We start from the raw sequence: 18,862 nt of genomic DNA on the forward strand, positions 1-18,862 counted from the left end.
GTGCTAGTGGTTCGTCAAGCTTATAAATTGAAATGATAAATACGTCCGCAACATGTGGATGATTCCTGAACATCTACGATAGCTGGGAGTGTGCTTCGTTAATCCAGGTCTTCTTGTAATTGTTATTATCTTTTAAAGATTTGTGCAATGGGGGTGCATGACTTGATGTAAGCTTTTGGACATACGGCATTGCTAAGCACGTGTATGTCTGTAGAAGAAAACTACAAAAAACCCAAAAGACAAAAACACAAATTAAGCAAAAAATTGCTGTTGTCAACAGGATATCAACACCACATAATATTCCATAACAGGAATATGGTCACCAAACAACAATTCCTGTTATGGAATATTATGTGGTGTTTATATCCTGTTGACAACAGCAATTTTTTTTGCTTAATTTGTGTTTTTTGTCTTTTGGGTTTTTTTTTTTTGTAGTTTTCTTCTACAGACATACATGTGCTTAGCAATGGTGTATGTCCAAAAGAATGCATCAAGTTCTTGTAATTGTGTTGAGCCAGCAGTCGGGAAACGTGCAGGGTTGCTACTCGAACCAGCTGCCCAGTAGCTCAGGCGCGCCCCTCAGTAGCTCGGGCGCGCCCCTCAGTAGTGACAGCACAAGCCAGGCGCGGTTACACTCGCCAGCGCCATGTTTCCAGAGACACGGCCCGCCTGTGATGGCGAACCTCTCGTGCGCTGAGTCACACAGTCGCGCGCAGTTACCAATCCTTCTCCAGATTCTTCTCGCAGCGCTTATCCGCGGCCACTGATGACGTTTTAATCTGTTTCCCCATCAGTGGATTGGCTCGAGGACTGTTCCGTCTGTCGGGAAACGAACGTCTATAAATCACTGCGGCAATAACGTCAGCTGAAGCACTAGAGAACGACTCACGGGACATTAAGACTGTTGGTAATGGGCATTTAGGAACTGCTTGGGGCAAGATTAGCGCTGAAAGTATTTTTTTTTCTTTTTGTGGTCGTCTAAAGCCATTCGTATACGTAAAGTGCAAACATTCATATACTTTGTCCGTTAATGAAAGATGATTTCACAACGACCCCGCCATCTTGTGGAGAACTAATGAACACGAAAGAGTGACGAATGACTCGTAGCTACCTTCAAGATTCTGCACTGATACAAACAGTTTTGTGGAAGCTACAAAAAATTTTGTGAACATATATCCTGTTAAAAAAACTTTGAAATTTGTGTTGTCACTAATAAGTGGTTTTGTTTAGACAAAAAATAATAATTGTTCTTACCAACAAAAATGTTTTGTAGTGTCGTTATTGGCAAACTATTGTGAAAACACCTATGTAATAAGCTAACATTCCGAAGGGGGAAAAAAACTATTTTTGTATTAAGAGCAGATACTAGCGTTCTTACATGGAAATTAGTTGGATGATATTGTTAAACAGACGTCACCCAGCTCTAAAATTTGGCCTGGCCTTGTGAATCTGCTGTTTTCTGTCGCCATGCCTCATGGGAGGACGCGCCAGGTGTGCTCTCAAGTGGGTGACAGGCACGGGCGTGTGACAGCTGTGGAGCTTTCCGGCCGACCACTAGGTCCTGACAGCGCGCCATTCCCTGGTGTATCCTTCCGCCCGCCCTTCGAGTTGTTCGCACCGAGAGAACACGCGGCAATACCGTCGAGGCCAGTTGGGTTGAAAGGCTTTCACCTTTTAACTATATGGACCAGTATACAATATCAATCACTGAAGTACATGATTTAGAAGCATATATCATTTTTTGGACGTGATAACGTTTTATAAATCAAAATTGTCACGTTCCGCCTGAGCCGAGCGTGCAAGAACCGGCCAACCACCGTGCGGGAAAATCTTCTATAATATCAAACAGGTTAAGGCGGGCTTACTAACTAAATTGTTCGTGATTATATTTAAGTTAAATTATTTAAATTAAATTTGCAAAAAACTGTAAATAATATTTGAAAATTAAAAAAGTATGCAATTTTTCATCAATTGTTTTCTTATGACGTTATCACGTAAAATTATCGTCCGTAAACCGACTTTACAGACAAACACACACACCCTTTTTTTTTATTATAGCGTATTTTTTTCAGCTTGGCAACATTTTTTTGCATTATGCGCGCGCATCGCAAGAATTCGTTCTCATAATTTTTGTGACAAGGCGCCCGGACGAGTGTGTCTGTAGCGCGGCGGCGCGGTCCGACTGTCATGGCGCCCGGGCCTGGGTGGACCCTCTCAGTGTGTGAAATAAATATACATACCCGCTGCGGTTATTTTAAAGTGAAAAAATATATATAAATAAAGCTTAGTTTGGACTTATGAAAATAGCAACCATAATTTTACCCTGTATTTTCAGGTTAAATGACATTCTAAAAAGAGTGTTGGTAAGAAATAACCATGCAATATTAATGTAGTACGTGACTTATAAAATAGTAACTTTAATCATGTGCTTTATTTTAATGTTAAATACCATTCTAAAAAGAGTGTAGGTGAGAAATAACCATGCAATTACAATGTAGCACGTAACTGTACAATTGTGTTGTTGCGTGTGCTCCACATACGCACAAGATATGTCGCGCGGCGCCTAACCGCGCGCCGATGCAACCAGCACAAGGAAAGTGTTCGCGCGCTGCGCGGGCGAAGTTCGGAGCCGCTCGGCAGTCCTCGGGGAAGCTCGTTTTGGCGGGCTTGCCAACCGGACATCGCCGCAGGCGCCGGTTCCGGTTGCCCCGACCGAGAACATTCTGCCATGTTTGATACGAGCAGTTCGCAGAGTATAAAAGGGGGCCCATATTGCGGTGAAAGAGGAGACTCGTCGCGACCGCCAGCGACACCAGCCGGAGGCCCTGCTGGCCTTCGCTGCGGAAGGAAGCTACACCGTCAACACGTCTCGCCGGCTGCCGTCACGCTGCCCGTTGGAAGAAGCTCCCACTTGGTAATGTACTGTTTCGTCGTAGACACTTATAAACCGAGTGGGTAGAAAACTTAGAGTGAGAAGAGGGGCAGTGGTGACGGAGGCAAGGCTTGGAGACGGCGGTGTGAGCTGTGAGTCCCGAGGAAAGACTTGACTACCGACTGGACATACAGCACTTAGGTGCGAAACCCGGCAGTGACACACCCGAAGAATAAACCCAGTGCCCACACCGACGAGCATTTCTCGCGCTAAGATAGTTTGCGCAGATAGTCACTGGTAATCCATGCATCGAGTTGCCCGCAGAAATACGAGTCGACAAGAGTCGACGAGCTGTTAGTGTGTGGAAGGCGGAGGGGGGGGGGGGTTGGCGTCTCCGAACCTGGGTCCAGGCCTGTAACCGTATGTGGAGGCCATGCCGACCGTGGTTGTAGTTGCCCGGAGTGCCTCCTAGGGCACCTGGGCGGTCACCAGGCAGTGCGTCGCCGGAGACTGGGCAGACCTGAGTGGCGCGCGTGTTGCCCAGGGGCGTCCCGTCGCGTCGCCATGGCAACCAGGGGCGGCGCGTCCCGGCTCCTTGGCGGGGAAGGCGGGGAGGACACTCAGACATGGGTCTTCAAGATAGTTTGTTTCGGGCCCGCCCGCCCACGAATAGATTCCCAACATACGTAGCTACGTTGATTGTGAGAAGTAATGCGTAATCTGTTATCAGGCAAAAAATAAAAATAAAACTGAAAACTTTATTCACTTTTATTTTGGTAGCCACGCATTTTGTGGGGGTGGTGTACTAGGAAATTTTGCATCTCGTACCGATTTATATAGAACATGCTTTTTTTTATCACAAAATATCACTAAGTGTTTCTCTCACAGTTTAAATCTCTGTTACTAAGCGATTTGTCGCCAAGTAGTTAAATTAACACCATAAACCTATAACTTTGGATAGGAACCTTCCGTACGAGTTTTTTTTTTTTTGCTTGTAGTTAGGGGCCCACCCGACAGATAGTGACACATGTCGCGCAAAACATTGTTTCAGTTTCCACTGTAAGAATCGCACTTCCTTATCTCCCTTCTTGTCCTGTGGCGGAGAGCGCCAGCCGCCATCCGGTAGCTTAGAGGATCTCAGTGTCAATCGCGCGCTCAACAGTGCTTAATAAGTGCTCAACAAGTGCTGAACAAGTGGTCAATAAGTGCTCAGCAAGTTCTCAGGAAATGTCTTAGAAAGTGCTTAACAAATGTTCAGAAAGTTCTCAACAAGTGCTCAACAAAGTGCTCAACAAAGTGCTCAACAAAGTGCTCAACAAAGTGCTAAACAAAGTGCTAAACAAAGTGCTCAGATAGTGCTCAACAAGTGCTCAGCAAGTGCGAAAGAGTTCTTGTGGTCCGAGGTCCGGGTTGCCTGACCGCGCGCTTCAGCTGAGGCGAACCTCACGCGAAACTCGCATTTAAAAAAATTAATTTTTTTAGTAACTTATATTTGTATTTTTCTGTCCTACAGCGATTATAAAACTGTAAACATTAAAATGCTTTAAATGAGTGACAAAACGTTGAAAGTTATATTTTAAAAATTGTTTGCCCTAATATTTACTGAAAGTAGATTGCAAATAAAATACTAGCCTAAGACGCTGTGACAGTTTATACGACGCTTTTCGTTCCCAGAAAAAAATAGATGTCGATAACATTTAGGTCACTGGGTCATTAGGTCATCCAAGCGACAGGCTCGCTTGAAGCATAGTTCGACATTTAATTGGAGTCATGCTGTTCATCCAGGGACTCTTGGGCGTATGCATGCCCCAATACTGTGCTATCAGCGTCTTGCTCTGCACAGAGAACAATCTAGCCCGGTCGCCCCGCCTCTACGACAAGCGGGGTGAATTAAGTGGTGCTCTAAGTCACTTCTTCGACAAGCGGGGTGCATTAAGTGGTGCTCTGAGTCACTTCTTCAACAAGCGGGGTGCATTAAGTGGTGCCCTAAGTCACTTCTTCAACAAGCGGGGTGCATTAAGTGGTGCCCTAAGTCACCTCTTCGACAAGCGGGGTGCATTAAGTGGTGCTCTGTCACCTCTTCAACAAGTGGGGTGTTCTACGTCATCACGTGTCGAATCAGAATACTACATCGCGTGAAGTTTCTCGAGTTTGGCTTCACAGCCACCCGGGTGTTCCATGGTCAAAGAGCCACAGACTTCCGTTTGTAAACGATAAGTGTGAGTACTCGCAAGAGAAAGAATAAATTAAATTTCGTACCACAAAACTTTGTGTTTGTTCGACTCAAGATAATGCTGTTAAAGGATTAAACGGCTATGCTTTGTGAGACTTAGATATGTATTAGTACTGATGCTAAACGTGTCATTTGAACTATGCGTCATGCCGTGCTATGGATATTTAAAAAAAATTTAAAAAATCACTTCGGTTTACTTGCTATCACGAGTATTATATTTACATTAAAATGTAGTTAGTTTCGTTACAGGGTTTATTGCTACGTCATTTATGACAGTTTTACAGAACAGGCATTTTAAATACAATAATAAGAATTTGACCGCTTCAGAAGTAGAGCTTCGCAGCTGGGGGTAAAAGCATTAACTGAACGGATTAGTTGTTTAAAAACACGAACACCACTGAGTAAGTTGGTAAGTTCACAGAGTTGAGCACACCAAAAGAGAGAGATGTGTGTGTGTATGTGTGTGTGTGTGTGTGTATGTGTGTGTGAAAGAGTGGCAGCATGGAGAAAGGACAATCTCCGAGGGGAATATCGGAACGCGCTCCGAGCGCCTGTGCTCACAATCGCATAACGGGAACACGATGAGCTCCGAAATTCGGGAATTCCTCTCCAATGCGATTATTCCGCGCCAGAGGAGCTGGCGACGAGGGACGAGGTAGGAGCGACCGAAGAATGTCTCTCGCAGTTCCAGATACCACCGGCAGTGGCGCTGGTGTGCTCAGTGCCCGAGGAAGAACCACAGAGGGAGCATGTATCATTACAATTATTATTGCTTCATGCTTATACCCCACCTAGATTCAAGCTCTATTTCAAGATATAAGAGTTTTAGTTTTCACATTATCTTCAAACACATCTTTTTTCCAATAGATCTTCCCTTTCATCTCCTTTATTCTAATTTTTCTAGTCTTCTATCTTCATGCTGTATATTTTATCTTAGTTGTCTCGAACTTTATTCTTCAAGGTTCAATTTTTTTAATTTTTATTCATTCATAAGATCAAAGAATATATCAGTACAAATTATAATTTTATAATCATGTCCGGGTACATATTAGGGTCGTCATACCCTTCATATTTTGGTCACGTCTTCCGTTAACTTGTGCTCTACTGTCTCTCTCCCTAGGGTTTTAGTTTCCATTTCCGTTGTGGACATTAGTCAGGCCAAAAAATATTTCTGTCATTATTTTTTTAAGCAAAATACTTCTCTAAATTATTGTAATAGATGTATTAGTTTGTATTGTTAAGTTTTAATTTATTCTTTTAGTCCAAACTTTAGGCAGGTAGAAGTAATGATATTTGTTCATGGCAGTCTCTTATTTTCATTTTGAGTGTTTGAAAATTTGAGAATGGGGATTTCAATCACTGCGGTTGAAGAAAATTTTACGTCAGACATCGGGAGGACTGACGCACTGTTACTTCCAAGCAAACGCAGCACCGTTCCATTTGTGAAATTACAACCACATGCCGTATATCGAGAGCTGAGATGCTTACGCACATAAAGAATGTGTGATTAAGTTTCCCATAAATCCTGTCTTGAGACGGTGTAGCACGGAGGCTTATGGCGACGGGAAGCGTTCTTTTCACAGACGAGAGAGCCAAACGGCCGATCGTGCATCTTCGCGTTTTTTTTTTTTTTTTGTTCATTGTAAAAGGTTAGATTAGCTGCATTATAAATACTTTAAAACATTTTGGACGGTTGATTTGGTTAGGATAGCTACATTGAAGATACTGTGAAATCATGTAAACGGTTTCCTAGCTCTGGATAGCTACATATTAAAAAGTTATTTACTAAGCAACCATAAAATGATTTTACAGTATTTTTAATGTAGCTATACTAACCTAATATAACCAACCATCCACAATGTTTTAAAGTATTTATAATGTAGCTAACACATCCTAATCGACCGCAAAATTTAATGCCACACCGGTTTATACAATGAGATAGAATGGGGGAAAAAGCGAGCGTGAACTTCGGGGAACTGCGGGTGTGGCTCTCTCGCCTGTGAAATGAAGTCTTCCCTATGGCGACGGCAGCTCCAGGATTGCGCCTGCCTCCGGAACACAGGAGCGCAGATTCCTGCTGGAGTGTCGGGACAGCTCCTCGGGTCTTGCCAATCACGGTGTCCCGGACACGTTTAAGTCAATTACACTAAAAATTACTAAACGTATCACAACATTACATAGTTTGCAAATAATCCACACGTGTATAAATATTATAATATTATGACTAGCTGTAAGAATTTGATTTTCCTTCGAAAGACGGTTGTAGGCAATGAAATATTGACTAAACGAAGTTGAATTTCATTGCATTCACTTTGTTTTTTCTAGAGACGTACGAGACTGTGAAATCCAGATAAAAACGACACAATTAATGACTATGCACTTGCAAACAACTCGATTGGCAGCAAGCGCGCACGAAAGCACAACTTACCGCCATGATGGTTCAACAACAACTGTTGCTTCGTTGCCGGAAGCTGCAGGGCTACCCACCTCGGGCAGGCAGCCAACTTGAAAAACTTGGCGCTGCTAGCAAGCAGCGCGGGAAGTTCAAAATACAAATGTTTCAAACACTATACACTAAATTACACACAATATTTACAAGTCCAAGCACACTTGAAATTGAAAAAATTGAAAGGGATTCACTAAAGTTGTTCGTTTTCCGAAAAACCAGCGTTATGCTTCATCGGAAGTGGTATATCTGTCGTCAGGTCATGCAAAAACGATTGCGCAATTTCTACATACGTCCTACGACCGTAGTTCGAGGACCGTTATTCCCGGCTCTCGTGACTTCCGCTTGTTCTGTGGACGACAGGGTGATCGCGTGTCAAGAGCGACGCGAAGTGCATTTTCCTGACGACAGACCGTAGCCGACACGGGCGAACTGAAACGGGAAATCGGTGTGTTGCATTTTAAAGAGAGAAAGAGTTTTGGAAATGAACGGGCGGTCGAGGCAGCTGATGGCGGGTGCAGACCACCAACTAGCAAGCGGCGAATGGAAGCGGGGTGTGTTCCTAATCATGTAAATGCTGAAGGATGGCGTGTTCCGCCTCTGTGGCCTCATGAATAAGCGCCCCCAGTTGGGACGGCCGCGGCAATCCCCGCCCGCGATGATAGCGCGCGCAGGAAGGCCCCCGGAAGAATGGAATGCGATGATGCCCCTCGATTATAAACGCATTTAGTCGGACGGGTTCCCCCCTGGGGCAATTGAAGGACCATCGTTGGGCTTACGCATTTCAGTGCGAGCTAAGTATATGAAAGTCTTAGGTACTCCTATACTTTATCAAAAATCATTACCAAAAACACTTTCACAACGTTGTCTCTTAAATTGATAAAGATTTGGAAACGTTCGTAATATTTGCACCAAATGTTGACGTACCAGGAAAAAAATTATTTTCAAGTACTTTTTTTAGGGATTTTATTCTGATTTTTTATTAACAGTAAGAGACAGGAGGAAAAAACTGGCAGTTTACCTAGTGTAACAAAAATGATATAGTATTTACGCTAACTTTGACCTCAGGAACTGTCCATAGCTAGGACCAATTCCTTGAAATAACCTGAACTTGAATAAGAAATTATTTTGTGCCAGCTGCGTTTAGGTACTTCAGAAATAAAATCTGGCTGAAATACAACTTTGGTGTTTTCTCGTGATTGACATTGGGAAACGTTGGCATTGGTAACTAATCCGTGTGTTTTTTTTTCGGCAGACGATACACTCCAACTTTACCGGCGATTGTCCTTGATCGTCGGGGAACATTTTTAAAGATTTCCCGGCGAGCCATATATATTTCTCCGAGATTTTCGAGTGTTCCAAATTCTTCCGGAGGGCAGCTAAGGTACGGCGGCTCAGTTGCCGGCGTGCCCTTGGGGAACATATGGACCCTTTTTTTTCTGTTACGTCCTTTATTTCCCCCCCCCCCCTCTCCCGCCAAATACGACAGCTTCCTGTCCTTTCGCCCTCTCTTCCTTCCCGTTGTCATCTGCCCTCCGCCTCGCTTTCCGCGGACGACGAGAAAAATATTTTTTCCCTTCCTCCTCCTCGGGACCCGACAGCGACTCCGTATAAACCGCCAATATCCCGGACCCCGCAGAGTTCAAAACACAATCCCCCCCCCCCTTCCCAACGCAGTGCTTACCTCGAGCAACCACCCCTCCCCCCCTCCCCGGGCGAACAGCTATGAGGGTGGAGACCACGTGAGCTCCGATTTACGACTCGGTGTTCACCGGAAGGAAAAATAAACTACGTCACAGCTCCCTGTTTAAGTGGGAAGTTGACGAAGAAGGCTTTCAAAAGTTTTTTTATAATAAAAACTCGAAACTTACATAAAAGTTAATTTTGCTTTTGCTTTCACTTATTTACTTAAACTCTTATTTTTGGGACTTAATTCTCTCTTTTTGTGGCAACTTCGTATCCCATTCCTTTTGTTTATTTTCTCATCCTAGGACTGGAGGCGCCTCCATTTCGGACAAGGCGGAGAATTTATTTTTTCTCATTCCTGCTCGTACATGCAATGTATGTCACCATGTGTGACAGTTGGTAGCCCTGAAGCTCCTCAGCGGTCTTAAGCCCCCCGCCATTCCTTTTTCCCAACATGATGTAGCATTTGAATTCCAGAGCCGTGTAGAGTCATTTCCTAGTCTTGTTGTTTCTATGTTGTTGAATTCCCTTGTGGCCACCACAATAAATTTTGTTTCTCTTGAATGTTTGTAGTCTTATCTTTGTTCAACTGTAAGTTATTCCTGGTGTTGATTTGACAACCATGATCGGTGCTCTTGTAAGGCTGTATACTTTATTGTGGGAACTGCATAGGTTCTGCGAGTTGTAAGACGACAACTCAGTATTATAACTTATGTTATATTGACTCGTCAACCTACTGTATAGGACATATAACTTACCTGAATCATAGCTCGTATACATTTTAATGTTAATCTTTGTCTTGTTTCTGATTGTACTGTTCTATTAGAGTAATGCAATGTCAAGATTGTTATTTAAAAGTTGTAAGCATGAGTAATGTGTATCCACATTCGCTGGGAATGTTTTAGCTAGCTCAACATCAGCTTTAAACTCCTTTTTTCGCGAATTTCTGTGCATTGGAATTATTTTTTATTGACCCCGAGTTGCGTTAGATTCGCAGTCCGCGTATGCACTCGTGTTTAATATTGCACTTGATCGTTGTTTGTATTGGTTTTGAGACATTTAAAATTGTTATCATTATTGTATACATGCTTCCGTGTTTACTTCTTATGATGTATATTGATTTAATAAAAAAGAAAGCATTTTTTTTTTTCCTTGAACTCAATTTTTTTTATGATTCAGATTCAGCACACCTTCTATGCTTGTAAGTTTCCCTAACAGAAGGGAATTTTCTTTGAGTTTCTCTAATTATGTCCTCGTTGCTGGTTGGAGCTTCCTCTGACGGGATCTCATCACAGTACGCTTCAAAGTGACAGAGTTTCATGACTTTATGTAGGCTTTTGGAGATACGCCATTGCTTAGCACATGTATGTCTGTAGAAGAAAACTACAAAAAAACACAAATCAAACAAAAAAAAAGCAAAAAATTGCTGTTGTCAGGATTTAACGCCACACAATACTCCACAATAGGAATATGGTCAACAAACAAAGAAAAACAAATAAAAATGGACTGATAGAACGAAAAAAAAAACACAAATGATGAAAGCACAAAAAAAAAAACCGAACCCAAAAAAATTCAGCACAACAGTTGAAACGAGACAAAAACACAGCAAAACGAAAAGACGAAACAAACACAATAGTTTCCAAAAACAAAACAACAAAAGAGAAACGAAAAAACCCACACAAATGATGACAGCACAAAAAATATTGAACCCAAAAAAATTCAGCACGACAGTCAAAACGAGACAAAAATACGACCAAACGAAAAGACGAAACAAACACAACAGTTTTCTAAAACAGAAACAAGCTACGTTTCGGGAACTGCTATCTGCTCCCGTCCTCAGGCAGAGACGCACATGGTACGGAAACACAGGTGCGAAACACAGGTTTCATATTATCATTTTGCAAGGTAGGGCTAAAGGCTTGGTCTATCACGTTTTGTTGAGAACTTAGTTTTCTTAGCGTTACTCTTATTGAAAAGGCTAGTCTTGTACATTTTGCTGAAACAGATTTTTTTTTGTTTGCAATTTATATTCCATCTCAACATTTTTCTTTAAATATTTACTTAATTATATATCATAGTGGTTATAAGTCACGCAAGTGTTCATAGATATTATACTTTGCGTTATCTTTTATACTCTGAATATAAAGTTTAGTGAAACCATTTGTTACCTAACAACAAGTGCAACAGTACTATAGATTTACAGTAAAAACTCTAATCGTTTTTTTTCCTCTATTGTTATGTTTTTTGTTCATGATTGTTGTTGTTCTGTTTTTTTGCCCTGTTATTATTCATCTCGGTGACATCCCATTTATTGTATTTGTATTTATATCAATCATGTGTATACTTGTGTTTGTATATATTTGTATATATGTGGTGCCAACTATAACAGTTTTTCAAATCTTTTAGCAGGCATGTCACATTAAATTAATTAAATAAATAACCACGAGAACATCTCTTCTGTGTTTGTTCCAGGCGCCCAACAGCGAGGGAACACAAACAGCGCTGATGGCAGAGAAGAGACGAACAAGAACAGCGACAGAACTGAAATATTTTATGCCGCAAAGACCTTTGATTGGTTTGGGATGTCTCGTAGCTAGTATTTTGAAAAACAACACTGGGTAGTGGTCAATTAGATAGCGAGTTTTAACTGAATCGCCGCGAAAGGAGTCAAAGCCGAGGGGGGGAAAGTTCGTAGAGAGAGACGACAAATCAGAGTGAAGATCACTTCAGCCTTAAGTCTAAGGGGAATGAAATAGTGGCCTTGTCCAAACAACTCAAAGCTTCCTAGAAATAATGTGCTAATGGTTGTGAAAACATTTTCCGTGGTGGTGTGGTTAAGTTAAATATATATATTTAAAAAAAAAAAACTTTCCTGGAAATTCGTAGGCTGTATTCTCTTCTTCAAGCTGGTATTGTCAAGTTAGCTTCAGGGGGGAAAAACAACTGTGGTTGCAGTAAGGAAAGAGGTGTGTAGCGTAATGTGCAGTTTCTAACCGAGCTGAAGTTATTAGTTTCTAGTGCGTTCAGGTGGGCTAGGGAATGTAATATTGGTGAGGAAAAAAAAGGTGAAAGGTTTCATAAAAGACAGTAGCAAAACGCGTGGTTTCTATTAGCGCGGGAAACATCTGTTCTCTTGGCTCGCTGGAGGAGCAGATGGTAATGTCGTTGAGGAACATGCGGCGGTAGGAAGGGCGGAGGCTCTGCGAACGGTCCGTAGCGGGACGCGCAGCTACTAGCCGCGCCGAGCACATCCGCCTGCGTTGGCGGCCAACAATGGCGTGTGGGTGCGCGCGGGCGACCTGGACCTGCTGGTAGTGGCGGCCGCCTCCGCGCCGCCCCCGCCGCCGCCGCCGGCCATGCTGATCGGGGACGGCGAGGACAGCTGCTGCTACAGCGAGGACGACGAGGAGGGCGGGTCGCCGCCCCCGGCATCGCCGCCGCCGGCCCCCGCCTCCGAGCCGGGCACGCCGTGCCGCCGCTGCCGGGGGCGGGCCGGGGGCGGGCTCCGCCGCCAGCTCAGCGCGCACAGCTCGCACAGCGCCGCCACCGTCAACAGCTACACCGGCTCCTGCCGCAGGGGTGAGTAGTCTCCGCTTCCCCCCCTCACTGGGTAGTGACCTCCAACTCCTGGTCGCCTGACTCTGCCTCTAGGGGCACGGTTACACGGGGTAGTGACCTCGTTGCCCTGGATTGGTGTTGCCCATCATTAACGTGTAGTATTCTACTGTCCTTTACAAAAATAACAGCATAGACCTGCTTACATTTAAAAAAAAATTACATAATAGTAGCCAGGATTCTGCCATTTCAATTCGAAAATACCTTGCTACCCTTCAAAAAATATACGCAATACCTAGTTTTTACCCTCAGCAGCTCTCTCTCTCTCCCTCTCTCTCTCTCTCTTTCTCTCTCTCTTTGAAAAACAAGAGAAACACTGCGACTTAACTAAACACACGAATCATAATAAAATGAAAACCGTTTGGTTCTATGTGAGTCTCTACGACCACTACACACTTATATGCTTTTCCCTTGTCCAAGTTTATTACAGCAGAGTACTTCACCTTTCTGGTTAAATGGTGCCCGTACTAAATAGGTTAACGCTGGTTTTACAAATTACCATGAATTTTATCACAGGCTCAATCAAATCTGAAGTTACGTTTTGGCTACCACCAACGAGTCACTTCCCACCGTCACAGCTGCAAAGGGAACATGCATTTGTCAGAGAATACAAGATGATCATAGCCAATACCCAGCTACCATTTCCCTCCATGCAACCACCAATCTACCTAGCCACATCACTGTTAGCAGTGGTTTTAAACAGGAAAACAAGAAGAAAGAACAGTAGATTGGAAAATTTTCCAACCGACAGTCAGGTATTGTAGTAAAACAATCAAGAGCCGCCGATATTTCATCTTCCTCGTAATATACGATCATAAAAAAAATCGGATCAGGATTAATATGTACCGAAACTACCTATTATAAATGGTGATAGAATACCCTCAATGTGATTATGTTACAGGAAACTCGACTATTCTCTACCCTGTCCAGCAATATCCCCTTGAGACATGAACAATTTTATTGGATGATCTTTAGAATGCAACTGATAGAACACTCGGATTTTTTGTGAAATTCGGAAACCTGTTTATCAATACAGATCGATACAATACTCCTATACTGGTTTTATACACAATTTCATTGTATCCTTTTCTCTCGTGATTAAGATGCGTTTCATAAAATCCAGATGTGTCCAGGGGAGCTGTGGTGATGTCTTTTTCCCAGGATGCCCCTTTCGCCAACAATTTTGGTTTATGAGGCATTTTCGCGTACAAAACACGCTTGAAGACGAAACAAAAAGAAGGCCGGGAGAAATACATGGAGACCTGAAAAATTCGCGGATACATTTCGCGACAGGTTAGAATCCAAATACGTTGGCCTTCTTGCTGCTTCAGTGATTGGGCAACAGTTTATTTGAAGGACTCTGGGCCAATGGAAAACCATTAACCAATGAAGTATCGAATACGATCATTCCAGTTAACATGTGTCAGGATTCAGTAGCCAATGAGCAGTTGTAGTTCGTCTGAGTGCGTAGATGATATTGGAGTTCATCCTATAGGTCATTTAAATCGCGAATTTTTACGGTCTCTAGATATTACGCTATGTGGTTGTTAAAATACGATATAGAAATCCTCATAATTTGGAATTGGTGCGGTTTCTTCTCAAGAAGTGCTCGCCGTTGGGCATCCAGGCTGAACAGAGATCACGTAATTCACGGAGGTCTCTCAGCAGGGGACATCTCGGGCACCCGAGGAAGGAGTCCCCCGGTCGAGGTCTGGCACCGGAAGCACGGGGGTCGCTCCTAGGGAGTGCCGCTTGGAGCTTCCGGCGAGGACCCTGTGCGGAGGAAATGACGACGGCTCCTGAGGACTCGAAGGAGTAAATCAAACCGGCGCGCGAGGGGGTCACCACGCCCACCTCTGGGCCCGACAAGTGCCTCACCCGTCCCCTTGAGGCGCGCCGGGGAATGTATTAGCGCGCCAAGTGGAAGACTCCGATTGGTGCAGCGGAGGAGGAGAGGCGGCGTGGTTGGTCGTGCGGAAATATTGGGGGGAGTGGAGGGTTGGGGGAGACGCGAGCCTGCTTTATCTGCGCCGTTTCCGCCACGGGGAGAAAATGGATGCGTCAGAATCGTTCCCTCCGAGGAGGTGGGGGAAAAAGAGACGTGGAGCGACGAAGACTCCGACGGGTATAGTATCGCCGGAACAATGTGGCTTGTCTAATGACGCCTCTCTGTCGTCCTGCTCTGCTCCCGTCGTCGCCCCAGCGCAAACACTCGGAGCTCTCCGGAAACACGTATCGACATTTCCCCCCGGCCCTTCAGACACACCCCCCGTCCTCCTGCGCGGTGGAATTTGAAATTCATGAGTCTGCGGAGCGTTGCGCGATTTATGCGAGGAAAAATTTGACGGCGGCTCTGAAAGAGAGGGAAAAAAAACGATTTCATGGGAAGACCTGTATGTTTTTTTTTTAAGAAATCTGAATGGATTCTTGTGATGATGTGGCTGATGGGTTTGGCTGGGTATTGTTAGTTCACGGATTTACAACCCTCGGTAGCACTGGCAGGTGTAATTATAGCCGATGTATTTAACGAAAATAAGAAAAGTCAGTTATTTTAAAATCAACGAATTATTTACGCTAGGTGAGGACTGTGACGCATCGCGCGGGCTGGAGGGGGAAGCGCCGCCATTTTGAGGTCATTTTGCTGCGTTTCAAGATTTACATTTAGTATATATCTTTTGACTCGGAGAAGCTACGACGTTCGTTTGGTTTTCAATCGTCAGCTCTCGTCAAAATCTATCGATCGTATATATATGGTGAATATATATGGTGTTGAAATAAAAAAAAAGCGTATTTGATATTTTTTATAGATAATATTACCTGTTACGTACACGACATGTCCATGACACAGCCACACCACCTTTTTTTATTATTTGCTGTAAACGATTCCTGATAGTTAGGTTCTTGTCAAGATTGCTGTGTCTTATAATTCTAAAAATTTCTTGTTTGAATATGTAATATCTTACAAGCACTTTGCTCCTCCCAGACGCAATGCCGACAGTGCTTGAGAGTTAGTAACCGTTACGTTAAAAATACGCGCTGGCTGTAACCACAGAATTTGAATTTAATGAATCCAAAATGACAGCGGGTACGTTTGTAACTCCAAATAAAAGAACGTGCCGTTATTTACTTCAGATGATTCGGACCGTTCATTAGGCAAATTCTACTCGTAAGTGAATGATGGGCCACACAAACAGTCCACCCCATCGTTAGTCCAGGGTATCGCCCCCCCCCCCCCCCCCCCCCCCTTCCCAAACTTTTCTAATCTCCAATATTCTCGGTTCTCCTCAGGCCACGAGCATAAACCCATTCTTCAGACAACCGGAAAAAAAAATTGATTGAAATATCGGACAGCCCTCGTCATAAACTCGCGCTGTTGGCTGGCGGGGAGAGGGGAGGGGGTAATGCTAGCCATGACCCGGAGCTGTGCGGGCGGATCGCGAACTCAGAAAGGGGGGGGGGGGGGGGGGAGAGAGATTCTATCCGAGGCGTATCGCCTGAGTTATCGCGACCAAGAGCATTACCTGAGCCTCGGCCAAGCTTTCCTGGCGGGTAATTGGCGGCGGTCACGAGCGTAACCTCCCGCCCGTAGCCCGGTGCACACGAGCCTGCTTCCCGCCCGTAGCCCGGTGCACACGAGCCTGCTTCCCGCCCGTAGCCCGGTGCACACGAGCCTTCTTCCCGCCCGTAGCCCGGTGCACACGAGCCTGCTTCCCGCCCGTAGCCCGGTGCACACGAGCCTTCTTCCCGCCCGTAGCCCGGTGCACACGAGCCTTCTTCCCGCCCGTGGCCCGGTGCACACGAGCCTGCTTCCCGCCCGTAGCCCGGTGCGCACGAGCCTTCTTCCCGCCCGTAGCCCGGTGCACACGAGCCTTCTTCCCTTCCGTATCCCGGTGCACACGAGCCTGCTTCCCGCCCGTAGCCCGGTGCACACGAGCCTGCTTCCCGCCCGTAGCCCGGTGCGCACGAGCCTTCTTCCCGCCCGTAGCCCGGTGCACACGAGCCTTCTTCCCTTCCGTATCCCGGTGCACACGAGCCTGCTTCCCGCCCGTAGCCCGGTGCACACGAGCCTGCTTCCCGCCCGTAGCCCGGTGCACACGAGCCTGCTTCCCGCCCGTAGCCCGGTGCACACGAGCCTTCTTCCCGCCCGTAGCCCGGTGCACACGAGCCTTCTTCCCGCCCGTAGCCCGGTGCACACGAGCCTTCTTCCCGCCCGTAGCCCGGTGCGCACGAGCCTGCTTCCCGCCCGTAGCCCGGTGCACACGAGCCTGCTTCCCGCCCGTAGCCCGGTGCACACGAGCCTTCTTCCCGCCCGTAGCCCGGTGCACACGAGCCTGCTTCCCACCCGTAGCCCGGTGCACACGAGCCTTCTTCCCTTCCGTAGCCCGGTGCACACGAGCCTGCTTCCCGCCCGTAGCCCGGTGCACACGAGCCTGCTTCCCGCCCGTAGCCTGGTGCACACGAGCCTGCTTCCCGCCCGTAGCCCGGTGCACACGAGCCTTCTTCCCTTCCGTAGCCCGGTGCACACGAGCCTGCTTCCCGCCCGTAGCCTGGTGCACACGAGCCTGATACCTGTCTGTGAGGCCTGGGTTACACGAGCCTGCTTCCCGTCCGTGATGCCCGGTGCACACGAGCCTCCTTACTGTCCGTGAGTTCTGGTTTACACGAGCCTCCTTACTGTCCGTGAGTTCTGGTTTACACGAACCTGGTTCCCGTTCTTGAGACCTGGTGCACACGAGCCTGATACCTGTTCGTGAGGCTAGATTTACACGTACCTGCTTCCCATCCTTGAGGCCCGGTGTGTACGAGCTTGGTACCTCTCTGTGAGGCCTGGTTTACACGAGCCTCCTTCCTATCCGTGAGGCCCAGTTTACACGAGCTTCCTTCCCGCATGGAGGGAAAGAGAGTGCCAACAAGACAGTGCTCACTGGATCGTAAGAGAAGCAGTGTTCAGGACCTCTTTTTTTCATTTTTGCGCTCAACTTTAGTCTTTAGTTTATTTCAGCCCGGAATTTTGCATGAAACTGTATAAAACAAACAAAAAACTAAATTATTAATCAAACCAGGTATTAACTGTATACGTAACCGCTATAAAACGTTGCGGTTACAATACCTTTAGGATAGACCTATTAATCTTCTGCACATCGGGGCAAATATCACCTGCTCATTGGCTACTTTCTTGCCAGACATATTCACTGGGTAATTTGCGATTTCACACTTTCCCTAGTCGAGGGTTTCATGTCGGCCTAGAGTTCTCGGATAAACGTAACCCGAAATACTTCCAATAATTTCCCGGTCCCAATTATTATTGGTAAACCACCAATAACTCAGACTTCAATAACTAAACCAGAGCCACCATTGTTTGATGGATTCATTTAGCTCTAGGATAGACTAAAGTTACCTAAACAAGCAATTTTAGTGCGCTCATTAGTCTACAACAAAATCACACCATTTGGCGGTTTACACGTGATTGTCTAACCATTTCTTCTTCTCGTTTAAAAATGTCTTAAGGTCGTCAACGGCATGTCAAGAGCACTGTGGTCCAACTTTCGACGTGAAGCAGAATTATATGTGCTTCAACCTTCTTTGTCACACAATTGATTCATGAAATAATATTGTCTCTAGTGGAAACAACTTTAGAATTTCGTTTTGGACATCTTTGTAGCTTTCTATTTGCGTACTTTGGGAATTTCGCGCGAACTGGCTGGTGTACCTGACGCTGTCACACACGGTGGTCGTTCACACGAGGGTTTGGCTTCAGCCCGAGCGCGGGGATTGGCCCGTGTGAACCGGGCTTGATCGCCTTGAATCAGGGGGAGGGGTTGGGGAGTAGAGGGGGCGCAGGAGAGGACCTCGGCCCCTGGAGCGGTATGGGTAGAGACCTGCAGAATTCGCGGATTTATTCGGTGATAGGCTAGAATTCAAACACATATACCTCTTAGATGATTTTGCCATTGGCTTACTGTTCATCTGGACGAATCTCAACCAGTTATAAACCCTCAACCAAAGAAGG

The sequence above is a fragment of the Bacillus rossius genome (assembly GCF_032445375.1).
Source record: "Bacillus rossius redtenbacheri isolate Brsri chromosome 9 unlocalized genomic scaffold, Brsri_v3 Brsri_v3_scf9_2, whole genome shotgun sequence".
NCBI classification, from domain to species: Eukaryota; Metazoa; Arthropoda; class Insecta; order Phasmatodea; family Bacillidae; genus Bacillus; species Bacillus rossius.